The sequence below is a fragment of the Coenobita brevimanus genome, chromosome 65 (assembly GCF_032717465.1).
Source record: "Coenobita brevimanus isolate Jiangsu-jjx chromosome 65, ASM3271746v2, whole genome shotgun sequence".
Taxonomy (NCBI): Eukaryota; Metazoa; Arthropoda; class Malacostraca; order Decapoda; family Coenobitidae; genus Coenobita; species Coenobita brevimanus.
This window is the reverse complement of record NC_137018.1, coordinates 43,241,263-43,256,600: the sequence shown is the minus strand read 5'-3', so window position 1 is coordinate 43,256,600 and position 15,338 is coordinate 43,241,263. Positions and strand designations below refer to the sequence as shown.

At 42.5% G+C, this 15,338-nt stretch overlaps 1 protein-coding gene and 1 pseudogene across 1 annotated transcript in view; both read right to left on the bottom strand.

Moving 5' to 3' along the window:
- Positions 1-15,338, bottom strand: part of LOC145405085 (uncharacterized) — a 143,943-nt gene that overhangs the window by 22,117 nt on the left and 106,488 nt on the right. The window lies entirely within an intron of this gene.
- LOC145405128 (5S ribosomal RNA) lies at positions 8,443-8,561 on the bottom strand (annotated as a pseudogene).

Below are 15,338 nucleotides of genomic sequence, written 5' to 3'. Positions count from 1 at the left end.
CCATTTGCTATTTTTCATTACCAAGTGTGGGCCAATTTGGTAATGAAAAATTCGTTTGGTAATGAATCAGAATAATGCATTACCAAATGGATTTTTCACATGTATGAGGATACACAGGATGGAGATGGTGGATTGTTTGCTCTCTCTGATTAATCTGCTACCCTACATAGAGTGAAAATAATCAACATGGTGTTAATTATAAGGAGAGTGATTACATGTATTTCCACTTGTATATATAATTAGTGAAGAATAAATGCTAGCTTTACGAATTTGGTAATGAAAGTTGAGGAGATTGGTAATATGGCCATTGCGATCTGGCAACTCTGTTACCCCGCCATCATCAACAGTCACAGCCAAACTCCGATCGAGAGCAGATGCTTATAGCAGTGCAAGCCACAGGTGCTTGTTTTTTGTGAATAAACAGTGAATAAACTGCAATACCTCGCCACTACAACACACGGGAATTTACAGTGTTGTGCAGTGTTAAGAAATTAGAATTTAGAGTGCAGAGGATTAACTGTGGACTGCAAACTGGTGGTTCAAACCAGTCCAGGAGCCAGGGACTTGTAAGTACCCAGAATGTTTAATATTGTATAAACTCACATCTAAAACCTCATTTTATTTTTTTTTATTTTTTTTTTTTTTTATGCGAGGAAGAAGGAACCAAAGGCCATGAGCCCGCAGTAACAGTTCCCTCCAAGAGAAAAACAAAATACAAGAGAGAGCCAAATTCAAGATCCGATCATTTTGAGATGCCTGGACACACTGCGTTTGAAAGACTGGAGATCATAGGCAGGAGGAAATACAGACAGAGGGAGACAGTTCCAGAGCTGACCTGTTGCATGAATGAAAGACTGGGAGTAACGGTTAACTCTTGCATTAGAGAGTTGGACAGAAAAGGGATGAGAGTTTGTTGCCAGACGGGTGCTACGCGCCCGTCGTAGAGGTGGAGGAATGCAAGCAGACAGTTCAGAGGAGCAGTGACCATTAAAGTAGCGATAGAAAAGAGATAAAGATGCAACAGTGCGGCGAAGAGACAGAGGTTGAAGGGAGTCAGTAAGAGGAGGAGAGTTAATGAGACGAAAAGCCTTTGACTCCACCCTATTGAGAAGAGCTGTATGTGGGGAGCCTCCCCACACATGAGAGTTGTACTCCACACATGGGCTGATAAAACCCCTGTATAGAGTCAACAATTGTGCAGGGGTAAAGAAAGAGCGGAGTCGGCTTAGCACACCCAATCTCTTGGAAGCAGATTTTACAAGAGATGTAATATGATCTTTCCATGATAAGTCCCGAGTAAATGAAACCCCAAGCATGTTCAAGGATGATGCAGGATTAATCTGAATATTATTAAACATTAGTGGGTATACCTGTGGAAGATTTTGTCGGGTTGATAGGTGTAAGAACTGAGTCTTAGAAGCATTAAAGACAACCATATTATTTTTACCCCAGTCAGAGATATGAGCCAAGTCAGACATTAGGTGTGCCATAGCCTCATCCCTTGTTTCTTGAAGTAACTGTTGAGATGGGCGTTGCGGGAACCGAATGGAAAGGTGAAGGGTGGAGTCATCAGCGTATGAGTGGATAGGGTTAGATGTACAGCTTAGAAGATCATTGATGAATAAAAGGAAGAGAGTTGGTGATAGGACAGAGCCCTGAGGAACACCACTGTTGATAGATCTAGGAGAAGAACGATGGCCGTCTACGACAGCAGCTATAGAACGACCAGAAAGGAAGCTAGCGATGAAGGTACAGATAGAAGGATAGAAACCGTAGGAGGGCAGTTTGGAAATTAAAGATTTATGCCAGACTCGATCGAAAGCCTTTGAGATGTCAAGTGCAATGGCAAAGCTTCGCCAAAGTCCCGAAGGAGGATGACCAGGAGTCTGAAAGGTAGGTGAGAAGATCGCCAGTGGAGCGTCCCTGACGGAACCCATACTGACGATCGGAAAGAAGGTTGTGATAGGAAAGATGCCTTAAAATTTTTTATTAAGAATTGACTAAAACTTTTGAAATACAGGACGTTAAAGCAATTGGACGATAGTTGGAGGGTTGGGAATGGTCACCCTTTCTTTGGGACTGGCTGAATGAGAGCAAACTTCCAGCAAGAAGGAAAGGTACAAGTTGACAGACAAAGGCGAAATAGTTTGCCTAGGCAGGGTGTAAGCACAGAAGCACAGTTTTTGAGAACAACAGGAGGGACCCCATCAGGCCCATATGCCTTGTTAGTACTGAGGCCAGTAATGGCAGAAAATACATCAACTGAAGAAATTTTAATGTCAGCCATGAGGAAGTCAGAGGGGGGAAGTGATGGAGGAACAGCAATCGGAATCGTCTAAGGTGGAATTGGAGGAGAAAGTCTGTGCGTAAGAGATCTGCTTTATCAGTAGAAGAAATAGCTACAGAACCATCAGAGTAGAAAAGAGGAGGAAGGATGATGAGGTAAAGTTGTTAGAAAGATTTTTGGCAAGGTGCCAGAAGGAGCGGGAAGAATTCGAGTTGGAGAGTTGAGAGCATTTAGTATGGATGAAATTATTTTTAGTAGAGCGAAGAACAGACTTAGCACGATTCCGGGCAGAAACGTAAAGATTATGTGATTCAGGGGTGGGTTGGCTCCGGTACCTTTTTTGTAGGCCTTCTCCTTGTTGCGGACAGCATTAGAACAAGCGTGATTAAACCAAGGCTTTCTTGCGTTAGTCAAAGGATATGAGAAAGGAATGTATGCTTCCATGCCCGAGAGAATAACCTCCGTAATGCGCAAGGCACACTCAGATGGCTCACGGCCATGGAAGCAATAATCATTCCAGGGAAAATCAAAGAAGTACTGCCTGAGGGCCTCCCAGTCCGCAGCTCCAAAATGCCAGAGACGACGTTTCCTGGAGGGTCCGCAGGCCGTACTGGAGCGATAGGACAGGTTAAGGTAATAAGGTTGTGATCGGAGGAGCCCAACGGAGAGAAAAGATTAACAGAGTAAGCAGAAGGATTAGTTGTGAGGAAGAGGTCAAGTATGTTGGAGCTCTCTCCAAGGCGGTCAGGGATACGGGTAGGGTGCTGTACAAGCTGCTCTAGGTCATTAAGGATAGAAAAGATGTAGGCTTGTTCACCAGGAGGATCCGTGAAAGGAGAGGAGAGCCAAAGGTGGTGGTGAACATTGAAATCTCCAAGAATGGAGATTTCAGAGAAAGGAGAAATGGACAGAATGTGTTCCATCGTAGAAGTAAGATAGTCGAAGAATTTTTGATAGTCAGTAGAATTAGGGGATAAGTAAACAGCACAGATATACAGAGATAGCCCAATTATCCGGGCTATATGGTGTTAAGGGGTGCCTGATTAATCCGAAAGCACGATTAATCCGGCGGAAACACAAGTACTGTACTGTTAGACTTTATTTATTTACTGGTAAATGTACACTTAAGTACCAGAAAGACCTTTCCAGTTCAATGTATATTCCTCCAGCTTGTTTCAGTATTTTTCAGACTATATTCAGTTCGGTAAATCACGTTTTCTTACTGAAAGATTTCCTCCCTGTTAGTATCGTCACGTTCTAAAGCTGTACCTACGATTGTTTCCAGCACAGTGGACAAAACTCATCATACTCAAATGTGGACTTCGTTTCCCAACTTCCCAACTGAAGATTAGGTTAGGTTACATTATTAGGTGCAGTTAAGCTAGGTTAGGCCAGGTTTAAACACTTAGATTAGAACAGTGTCTTCTGCCATTACGTTAACGAATCAAAGAGTCGTCACACCAGAACAGATAAAAACAGCGGGGAAAGATTTAACAAGAATTGTTGATTTACCAACCCAGAAATAATCAGAAAAATACAACAGACTATCAGGATGAACTGATTTGGTAAGGTGCTTTTACTGCTTACAGCAAAGCGTATGTTTACCCCCCTCAAATACTCAGTGTTCGTGAGTTCAGAAATTTGTGTGCTCCCGTGACAGACCTTGAAACCATTTTTTCAAAGTTATAAAGTCAGTTTCTTTTTCTTACAGATGTGAAAAGACTCGTCTGGTACACCTGGCTTTTTCCCCTCCTCCCTAAACCCATCTTGTGATTTGTTATGATTCGTGAAAGAAAATTAGGGGGCATGTTACATTAGAATTTAAACATAAAGTTAGGGTGCATGTTACTTTAGCATTTAAACATATCGGCGAAAACATCTGGGATGAAAGGACCGCCGAGCTGTTTGAGATGGTAGAGTAGGGTCGTGTAAACATACCAGTGACCTTGGTTCCCTTCCCATAATTGTTCGCAGTTTTTATGGCTCTCCCTAACTTAACGTTACTGACACCGGTACAGTAAAGCATTGTTCAAGGCTAGCAGCCATAAGGGGTTAATGGAATACATTATTGTTTGTATCAATACTCTCTCTTTCACACATACACGAACGAACAAAAGAATGTGCAATAAATGTACACTTAACTGTAAGGAGCAGAAATAACTGTATGCTTTGTCGGTCCGAAATGTGTTGGGAAGCGACATTGAACAAAGAATGTGGAACTGAATGCCACCTTACGAGAACACTTGAGATGAAAGTATTTTTTCTTATTAGTAAACATAATTGTTCCATTTCATCCCCTATAATTGTGAAACTCGTAAATTTTCGTCCAAGCATACAGCCTAATAACCTTACCAATTCAATTCATATTCTCTAGTTTGTTTTTGTATTTTTCTAGTTTGTTTTCTTATTATCATAACGTTCCTTAAGCCATACCTATGTTTGTTTCTGGCATATTGGAAGAAACTTACTCATAATTAGGGTGCATGTTACGTTAGCATTTAAACATATCGGCAAAAACATCTGAGATGAAGTGGCAGGCTGCCTGACTGTTTGAGATGGTAGAGGAGGGTCGTGAAAACATACCAGTGACCTTCGTTCCCTTCCCATAATTGTTCGCATTTTTTTATAGCTCTCCCTAACCCAACATCCCTGACACCGGTACAGTAAAGCATTGTTCGAGGCTGACAGCTATGATGGGGTTAATGGAATGCATTATTGTTGTATTAATACTCTCTTTCACACATACAGTACACTTAAGAACGAACAAAAGAGTGAACAGTAAATGTAAGAGGAAGAAATAACAATGCTCTGTTGGTCCGAAATGTGTTGGGAGGCGCGATACCTAACGAAGAATGCAGAACTGAATGCTAACTTACGAGAAAACATGAGATGAGTATTTTTTTTTTTTTTTCTGATTAGCAGACATTCTTGTTTCATTTCGTTCCCTAAAACTAGGAAACCCATTACTTTTCGTCTGAGCATACAGCCTAAAGACCTCACCAATTCACTTCATATTCCTCCAGTTTGTTTTCTGTGTTTTTCTATTTTGAGGGTAGTAAATTACCTTCTCTTGCTGAAAGATTTTCTCTTTATCACGTTCTTAAGCCGTACCTACGATTGCTTTGGGCATAATGGAAGAAACTCATCGTACACAAAAATGGATTTAGTTTCCCAATTTCCCAACTGGAGCCCAGGTTAGGTTAAATTTGGTTAAATTATTAAGTAGTTAAGCAAGGTTAGGCTACGTCAGGAGTATCAGTTGCCTCACCAAACTCCATCCTACCACCCTTGTGATCGAGTTGCGAGCAGGAGGTGTGGGTGGAGGCAGGGTGAGCAAGACTCTCTCTGGTTTATCCATGCCTCTCTCCCTAGAAACTGGATGCTTCCTGTTTAAACCGGAGCTATCATACGGATAATTCTATGAATTACTGTACCATTGAACCATTGGGTCACGGCCCGGATATACCGAAAGCTGGATAATCCGAGCCTGGATAATCGAGCTTCCACTGTATTTAGTCAGAGAATGACAGGAAAGCCGAAGCCAGAGAGTGGAGAATTCAGAAGAATCAAGTTCAGGAACACGAGAGCAAGATAAGTCGTTGCGTATGTATACACAACAGCCACCTTTGGCTTTGAAATGAGTATAGAGAAAGTAGGAGGATACAGAGAAGGGTTTGCTGTCAGTTGCCTCAGACAGCTGAGTCTCCGTTAGAAAAAGAAGGTGAGGTTTAGAGGAGGAGAGGTGGTGCTCAACAGAGCGAAAGTTAGATGAAAGGCCGCGAATGTTGCAGAAATGAAGAAGAAGAGAGTCAGACAGTGGTTCCAGGCACCTCGAGTCGTCACCGGGAGAGGGGCAGATGGCGGGGGCATTTATGGTCCCCCCCCCTGGGGACTCCGAGGCTGGGTGAATTGACGCCATTTTGGTAAATTTTGAATAGGAAGTGTAGTGTGTACTGTGCATGTAGTTTGGTGAAGATAGATAGAGAAATTTGTACTGGAGAGCATGCTGGCCTACTCTCTGTGTAACTGAGACACTGAAAAAGTTCAGCAAAGGGGGATGGTCAGGAACTAGTCCTGAGGGCTGATGAAACGGGAGCTCCAGCACTCCCTGTCATCAGCTTTCCATCCACCTCGGGAGTACTGCCCTGCTCGACTGGTGCTACAGTCTACTCCTCCTTTTGCATTTATTTCAGTCTTTTATGTCCCTTATTGGTGTGATTTGGGTCTTAAATTGGTGCAATGCATCTCCAGAGGGAGTTGTATAGATGTTTTTCTGAATTAGGGTCCATAAGTACAAGTCCAGGAGGCTGGGGCCCAATATCCGGACAGGATCACTATCCGGACATGCCTTTGGCTCTATTACGTCGGATATTGGAGGGATTACTGTACTTAAACGTATTTACATTTCCCAATTCCTCATCATCCAACCTCACTGTACATTCACTGTCGTTAACTCTCTCAAAGACCATCACTTTACTTTTCCCTACATTCACCTTTAGATTCCGTTTCTTACACACTCCCAAACTCATCCACCAAGCTTTGCAGCTCCCCTTCATCTTCACTTAACAACACAGTATCAGCTGCAAACAACAGTACAGGGTGTTTCCAAACACTACCCTCTCTCACTAGGGCCACTCCAACATCCACTGCCTTACCTTGTATCTCTTTTATTACCCCATCTATGTACAGATTGAACAACCATGGAGACATGACATATCCCTATTTCAACCCAACCTTCAAATAGAAAAATTCACTCAGTTCACCATCCACACGCACTGCAGCCTTAACACCATCATACTTACTCTTCACAGCATTCAACAACTTCCCATCTACCCCATATATTCTTAATACTTTCCACAATCCTTGTCTATCCACCCTGTCATATGCTTTCTCCAAATCCATGAAGGCTGCACGCAACTTCTTTCCCTTCTCTAGAAACTTCTCCACTAAATAACTAAGAATGAATATCTGATCTACACAACCTCTTCCCTTCCTACACCCTCCCTGTTCTTCTCCAACTAATTCCTCTGTTATTTCCCTAACTCTGTCAATAAGTATCCTATCACACACTTTTCCTATTACACTAAGAAGACAAATGCCCCTATGATTACCATACACTTCTTTTTCCCCTTTTCCTTGGTACAAGGGAATAATTATACCTGACTTCCAATCCTCCGGGACTCTACCTTCCTCCCAGGCCAATCTCCATATCTTCCACATCCATTCTACTACTATCTCTCTCTCCCATGCTTCAGCATTTCACCACACACTCCATCAATTCCTGGGGCTTTCCCCAATTTGACCTTCTTCATTGCTTCCACAACTTCTATCCTACTGATTTCTTCCTGTCTTCTCACCTCCCTCCTTCTCCCAGCCATTCCCCAGCCACTTATACTTGCATTACTTCCATTCTCTATGTTCAGCAATTCCTTAAAGTGTTCTCTCCATCTGCTCACTTTTTCTCCCTTCTCCACTAGTAATTTACTATTTTTATCTTTTACTCCCCTACTAACTTCACTGCTACCCTGTCCTAATCTCTTCACCTCTTTCCAGAACATTTTCTTGCAGTCCCTCCACTTTACACTCATATTCCTTCCAAATTCCTCATCCACTCTCTTCTTACTCTGTCTTAATAATCTTTTCACCTCTCTCTTCCTTTCTACATATAACTCTCTCTTCTGCCTCTCACCTTCTTCCATGCCCCTGTTTCTCATCCATTCATTGTATGCTTCCTTCTTTTGTGCCACAGCCTGTCTCACCTCTTCATTCCACCATGCTGTTCCTTGCACCCCCATCCATCTTCTCTTCACCCCACAGACCACATCACATGCTGCACATATTTCTTTTGTGAATATCTTGCATACACCTGCCACGTCCCCCATCTGCTCCAATTCATATTTACCTAATCATTCCTCCACTTCTTATAATTATAAGTATAGTAAAACTAAAATATATATTTAAATTATCATTACTATTAGTATATTAGTCTGTTTTTACTACAAAACAAGGGTTAATCCTTCACTACTGTATATAAATTCATCATTCATTCATTGCCAGACGCCATGTATCCCAAACAGGGTGGCCAAGGGCTTAGAGTTAATTGTTTTACAGGGAGGGGCACTAATCCTCCACCAACCCCACTTGACACGTAGGGATGCCAACAGCATCTGGTGTTCCCAGGCGGTCACCCATCCAAGTACTAACCAGACCCAACGTTGCTTAACTTCACTGATCGGACGGGAAGCGGTGTACTCAACGTGGTATAAATGATTTATATTATTACACTTCACAGCTCACACTCGACAAGTTGACATACCAGTCCACCTCAATTCTTCAGCTCTAACCTCCTCAGTCCTCACTCCTTAGTCACAGTCAGACTCCTCCAACAAATGAGACAACTCCAACATACAGTATTTCTATCTATCTATCTACCTATATTGATACCTCATGGGGAAAGGTGTTTGTCTGGTAAGAAAAATGGTAAAATTTTGTTCAGTTTCATGTCATATGTTTCTTGTTTTATCTGCTATTTATCTACCTAATGCTTTTTGTTGAGACTGAAATACTAGCACTGGCAATGCTATAAGTCTGACAAATTTGAAATTTACACTAAAGGTCATATTCTAGGTGGACTGGGAGGCTTCAAAACAAATCTTTGCACTTTTCATCTTGCCATTTGCTTGTATGCTAAACAAGTCTTTCTAGTATCAATGTAGTTTACATCAGCAGCATACATTATAATGTCTAAGAATCTGGAAAATAAACTGATCTTCAATTAGGCTTTATATTTTCTTCATTTTTTTGGGGGAAAAAACAGCGTTGCTGATTTTTATCTTTAGATTCTTATTTCTTACCCTCCCCCCAGAAAGCACAGACAGTACTGTATATCATTAAGATAATGTAGTGAAGTACCCTCCAATGTAAAGTGGGACACAGCTTGCTATGATGATGTTATACTTTATTATCTAATCACGAGTACGAACGTTACCCCCTCTTGGCTTATATCCATTTTCAGTCCTTTCCTGAGAGCTTGGCATGAAGCCAGTGAATACGAAAAATGAGATAAATCTGATCTTCTGTCATTCTCTCTCTCATTATATTTCTTTTTGAAGGAACTGCAAAATTATTGTACAAAATGTACAATAATGAAAAATGCTATTGTACATCGTACTGAAGGTGAATTTATCGTATACATACAACATTTATCATACATGTGGCAACAGTGCACGAGTGGCAGGTGGCACCAGCGAGCCGGCGACTCACTCAGACGCCTCCTGCTGGGCTGGGCCGTGTAGAGGTTCGCAGGCAGATTTGCATTTGCGGAAGTTATTCCACAAGCACAAAACTGCAAATTTGCATAGAATTTGTCGCAAACGCAAATCCGCAAACAAAATCACACTTCCGCAATTGCGGAATTTGCGGTTTGTGGAAGTGATTGCGGAAGTGCTCAGCTCTGCTGTACACACACTAAAGATGCAGCAATGCAAACTGAAATAATGAACAAATGTTTCCAATCGGCTTTAACCAAAGAAAGAGATTTTGTGGAGGGGGAGTAACTAGAAATGTAGTGATAAAAGATAAAAAAGTGGAAGTGCAGGAAATGCGCAAATTACTGGAAACTCATGATGTAAGGATAGCCCCAGGACCGGACAGAATCTCTAATTGGGTACTGATGGAATGCAGAGAACAACTGGTGGATAAGATTCACAGTTTAATTGTGTGTTCTCTGGAAGAAGAGAAAATGCCTCAGGAATGGAAAAGGGCCAATGTGGTACCAAATTATATGTGAAGCAACATGGAAGAACCCCTGAATTATAGACCAGTGTCCCTGACCAGCATAGTTGCAATATTGTGCGAGAGAATCCTGAAAGACAGATGGATAAAATATCAGGAGGAGATAAACATTCTGGCTGAAAGGCAGTTTGGATTCAAAAGTGGAAGGCTGTGTGTTTCCAACTTGTTGAGCTTTTACTCAAGAGCGACTGACTTGCTACAGGAGAGAGACAGTTGGGTGGATTGTGTGTATTTAGATTTGGAGAAAGCCTTTGACGAGGTACCCAACAAGCGACTAATGTGGAAATTGGAACACATACGAGGACTAAAGAGGAACCTCTTACATTGGATAAGAGACTTCTCGAGAGACAGACAAATGAGGACAGTAATAAAGGACAGGATGTCTGGATGGAGGGAAGTAACAAGTTGAGTCCCAAAGGGCCCGGTGTTAGCGCCAGTAATGTTCCTGATTCACGTAAACGATATGATAGATGGAATGAACAGTTATGCAAGTCTGTTTGCTGATGATGCAAAGATTCTGAGGAGAGCAGAAGTTGAGGAAGACTGTAAAATGCTGCAGGAGGACCTGGATAAGATTCATGATTGGAGCTAGATGTTGGAAATGAAATTCAATGCAAAAAAAAAAGTAAAATATTGGAAAGAAAAACAAAAGAGAGAGTGTAAAGTCATCCATGGACAGAAAGAAGAGGAAAGAATGAAGAAATGAAAGACAGAAGAGGAAAGAAAGAAAGAAGGAAGGAAGAGAGGAAGGGGCAGACACCTGAGAGCAGCACTACATCGAGTGAGTGGATGGCGAGCGGCCCCACCTAAAACTGAATAATCAAGAAAAGTATTTAGCAACTGAGACACATAATGTATTAAACCTTCCAAACGTGAATAATAAATCCATCCTACAAACCCAGATGTTGTGAAAATAGAATCTCCATGTTTCAAAACATAGGAATTGACCCCTCAAAGATTAATTCTGGACAGGTTGTTTTGATTCTATGAAGATAGTTGCATAAAGTAGCCATAATTTGGTGGCCATCTTTAAAAATGGTGGCCATATTGGATTTTTGTTTGGCTAACACTGATTTTTAAATTAGCATCCTAAAGGTGAACCATGAACAAAATTTCAGGCCTTTATCACCAACTGAACAATTTTGCACTTAACTGCCCCACTACACAGGAATCCTGAGTGTTAATGAGTTAAGCACTGGCAAATCTATCAGTTTCTTTAACCCGTTTGCACCCAGTGTCCTCAGTATAGGACGGAACTGGGCATTTTTAAAAATTAGTAAAGAACCGAACCCTGGGGTTGGGACCTATGAGCTTTGCAACTGTGAACCAACAGGTGGAGGGCAGTACATTTAGTACCCTTCCAGCACAGTTCCCTACACAGGAACCCTGGGAGCCAATGGGTTAAACTAGGCCAAACATTTACATCAATGAGTCTATAGTGAGGAGCAAGGCAAGTGTCTAGTCTAGGGTTCAGTGTGATACAAGTACCCAGTAAAGGATTAAATATTATCCCTTATTATGCCCTTGCCATCACTTTAATAATCTATTAACATAACCATGCCTATGACTGCTTCTGGTACTTACCATGACATTATTTGTACTGTATTTCATGGGTCTAAATTGTTGTAAATAGGAACATTGAAGTTTGGGCTTGGGATGCTTGGAATCAGTTAAGTTATATCCCAGAGGTTCTGTGGATTTGTAATCACATAATTATGTTATCACATGCCATGTTTGGTACCAATTATGTTCAATAACCAAGGGGTCACTGTCTATCTATCTATTGATCGATCTACTATACATATATACGGGGGAATCTCTTAAATCACTCGATCTTAAACAGCAGATTCATAATATGCGGCAATATCATGCAACAGTTTGGAACATCAGTAACTCGCGGAAATCACATGAAATTTGTGGATGCAACCTCACAAGTGACGTTTTTCTGATGCCTCATGTAATACACGCCACCAATATCTCAAGTCCATACGCCTTACCAGGAGTAAACCAATTGTAGTCAAGCATGGAAATTACTAAACCAATCATATTCTGACATGGCACTTCCTACAAGCCCATCACAGCCCTTCCCTCCCACACCAAGCATGAAGGATGCATGCGCTTGAAGCTCCGGTGCTATGCTCAGTGCATTGTCTCCTTTCCGCTGTTAGTGCGTGGTTCCGGTGTTATTTACAAGGATTTTTTTTTTTCCCCTCGTGCTTCCTATGCCTGCCCAGTGTTACCATGGCCGATTGTAACCCTCCTAAGCCTAAACTTCTTCGAGGAAGGGAAAGAAGAAGAAGCCACTGTTAACTTACACCGAAAAGTTGGATGTAATAAGAATTGACGGCAGTAAGAAGAATGCCAAAGTTGTCCACCATTACGAACTCAATGAGGTAATTCTTTACCAAACGGGCATGGTGACTCCACCTATATCATAACAAACTCACGATCTCAAGTTAAGTAATTTTGGTACATATGCAAAGTTTCATTTTCGTTTGTTTCATTTTTTAAGGCTCCAACATGCTTGCATGCATCGGCCTTGGTCACCTAATGGCGGCTCTCCATGCTGCTCGATCTATGCCAGCCTCCTTGTTCAGTCCCTTGACTCTGAGGTCACACTTAATGACCTCGTCCCAGGTCTTTTTTGGGCTACCCCTCGAAACCCAATCATCATCATCATCCAATCCTTCGTTGCTCCACGAGAAGTGTAGGAGCCCAGGGCTAGGCAGTTGGTCCTGACATTTAAGATGAGAGTGACAAGCCTCACTCATCCCTGAGTGGCAATACGTGAGCAATAAACCCCAACCACCGCTTGGATATAAACCTTCACCGGCTAAATCCGATTGGAGAGCAATGATTACCCACCAAACCACCAGGTGCCAAAATTTGGTTATATGGTTACCAACCAGCGTCGTAAATGGTTTCCCAGTGTACAGGAAACCATTTGGCTTGTCACTCAGTGTAGAGTCACCCACAGGCAGAAGGAAGAGGAGAGAATGAAGGAAAGAAAGACGGAAGAGGGAGTGTAAAGTCACCCATAGGCAGAAGGACGAGGAAAGACTGAAGGAAAGAAGGACCGAAGAGGTTCCCCAATATTAATGCTTCTCACTTGCTGCACCCAATTATCATCCCCCGTCCTCTCAACATGCCCAGACCACCTCAATCTACTTCCCATCACAACATCAATACACTCCAGTCCCATCCTACCTCTCAACTCTTCCATTGTAAACCCAGCCCCCCCAGGCCTTCCACTCAGGGACGCACTGCACATCCACCTAATCATTGTCAGAGCCATTCTGTACACTTAAGCCTGCAAATATCCTCTTCCTTTACTGCCCAGGTCTCACTACCATACAGTATTACACTCCTAACACATACTGCATACAAAGATCCCTTAACATGTAAGGAGAGCCCTCTCAATGTCTGGAGAGGCAACAGCTCCCTGAACTTCTTCCAACCACTTCTCAGGATGAGAAGTGGTTGGAAGAGCTAGCTCCAGCCCCATCTCCAGCACATAACATGTCTCCCAAATAACAAAACTCTCCCACACACTCAAGAGACTCACCAGCAAGTTCAATCATTTCACTCATGACGATCTCCACCTGCTATCCCCAACACGCCGCACACACTAAATCAGCATTATCTCGCAGTCTACCTCTAATGCCACTACATCTCTTATGCACCCACTTCTCACAAACACTGCACAAGAAGGAATTACTTCCCATGCCCTTGTGGCAAACTGCACATGGCCACTCTCCCTCTTCTTTGACAATACTGCCACCAATCCTAGTTATCATCACTTTTGATTTATCTGCATTTACTCTTAAGCTCTTGTGCCCCATACCATCTCTCCACTTCCTAATTCTTTCCTCTGCTTCCCTTTCATTCTCTGCAATCAACACCGAATCATCAGCATACAACATATCCCACGGGAGTCCATTTCTGAAGTCACATGACAGGGCTCCAAGTACTATGCTAAATAACAAGAGACTCAAAACTGACCCCTGATGCACACCAACATTCATGGAAAACTCATCACTCAAATCTCCATTCACTCTTACCTGGGTGCAAGCATCCACATACATAGCCATAACCACCCTAACCAACACTCCTCAATCCCAAGCTTTCCCATTCCCCACTTCACTACCTCTCTAGGGACTTTGTCAAAGCCCTTCTCCAAACCAACAAAAGCAAAGTGTAGTTGCTTTTATTTTCCTATACAGACAAACAGTTAACTTTTAAACCGTGACTGTAAGAAGTGAGTGGCAAAAAACAAAAATGTACCTATTTTGGGGTATTTAACCCCTACGGTACTAATAGGATCGGTTGATCCTTTCCCAGAATTTTGCTAGATGCCTAATAGAATCAACAGAGGTGCCTTTGTAAAAAAATGCAGACACTAGGCTTTGGCCCGACTGTGACGTATATCGATGCAAACCAATGAGAACTAAGTCCTGAGTAGTGAGGGGGGAGGATCCAGGCCCCTACCCATAGTGGGGAGGGGGGGTGATTCTCCCACTGCCCTCTCGCCACCTTCCGCTACCCCAATACCTTTGTTCCCTCTCCCCCTCCCTCGCCTCTGACAGCCTCCTGGTCCCCCTCCTTTCCCCCCCTTCCCTGTCTTCATGGGGAGGGTTATAGCTACCCTACCCACCCTCCACACCCCTGTACTCCCTCTCTGCCTTTCCTCTTTGTCTTGTGGTGTCTGTCTCCCACCTCTATATCCCTGTACCACCCCTCCAGGCCTCTCTCCACCCCACCCCCACCCCCACCCACAACCCCCTGTAGTATGCCGTCCACTTACCTCCCCCCCTAGAGTATTATACATCATTATTACTATTCATGTTGTGTGCTTTCGTTCAGTACCAGATTATTGTTTGTGTAACTGCATACACCAATGCACGAATCACAGAATGTGTGTGTTTTCATGTTTTTTTTAATGAATATCCACTTTTTTTTTTTTTTTTTTTTTTTTTTTTTTTTAAAAGCGTGTTACTGGCACAGTTATGTACCTGCCAAAGGTTTTCTGCATATGTTTATCCTTTTGATGTATTTCTTTGTACTCTTTGCTTATCAAAGCATATTATAAGTCACTCTCTGTGGTGTAAGCTGAGTCTTGGGCAATCTCAGCTGTGATTAGCACTCAGGTAATTATCTCCCTTGACCCCTCGACCCTTCCACTGCGAGTGTCAAATATTTACAGCCTGTCCCAGGCTTTCCCTGTTAGGTTTGTAATATTTTGCTCTATTTTTTATGT